The following is a 666-nucleotide window of genomic DNA, read 5'->3' on the forward strand; positions in this document are numbered from 1 at the left end:
GAGCTGAGATCCCGCCACCGCACTCCAGCCGGGCGACAGAGTGAGACTCCATCACAAAAAAAAAAAAAAAAAAAAAGCCAGAAATGGCCGAGCACAGTGGCTCTTCCACAGCAGCCAGAGGTGCCTGTGAGGCTGACGGGGGGGTATCCCTGCTCTGCCTACAGCCCTCCATGGCTCCCATCTCCCTCTGGGTAGAAGCCCAGTCCTTCGTGCAGCCCACAGGGCTCTGCTCCTCTGCCCAGTCCCCTCTCTTCTCTCCTTCCTCCCTGTCTCCCCCTCCTTCTCTGCTGCAACCACTCGGGCCTCCTCCCTGTTCCTCCAACTTGCCAGGCGAAGTCCTGCCCCAGGGCCTTTCCTCCCCAGGCAGGGTCCTGCCCCAGGGTCTTTGCACGGCTGTGGCCTCTGCCTGGCTCCCCTTCCCCAGGTGCCCACCGGGTTCCTTTCTTCCCTTCCTTCAAGTCTTCTGTGAACTCTCCCTCATCACACAGCTCTTGCTCAGTGAATGTGGCTAAATAAATAACTGGGCAGGGCTCGGTGGCTCATGCCTGTGAACCCAGCACTTTTGGAGGCTGAGGCAGGAGGCTCACTTGAGCTCAGGAGTTGGAGACCAGCCTGGCCAACGTAGAGAGACCCCATCTCTATTCAGTGTGTTCAGGGGAGGAATAA

Source organism: Colobus angolensis, unplaced genomic scaffold (assembly GCF_000951035.1).
Source record: "Colobus angolensis palliatus isolate OR3802 unplaced genomic scaffold, Cang.pa_1.0 Scaffold64, whole genome shotgun sequence".
Classification (NCBI taxonomy): domain Eukaryota; kingdom Metazoa; phylum Chordata; class Mammalia; order Primates; family Cercopithecidae; genus Colobus; species Colobus angolensis.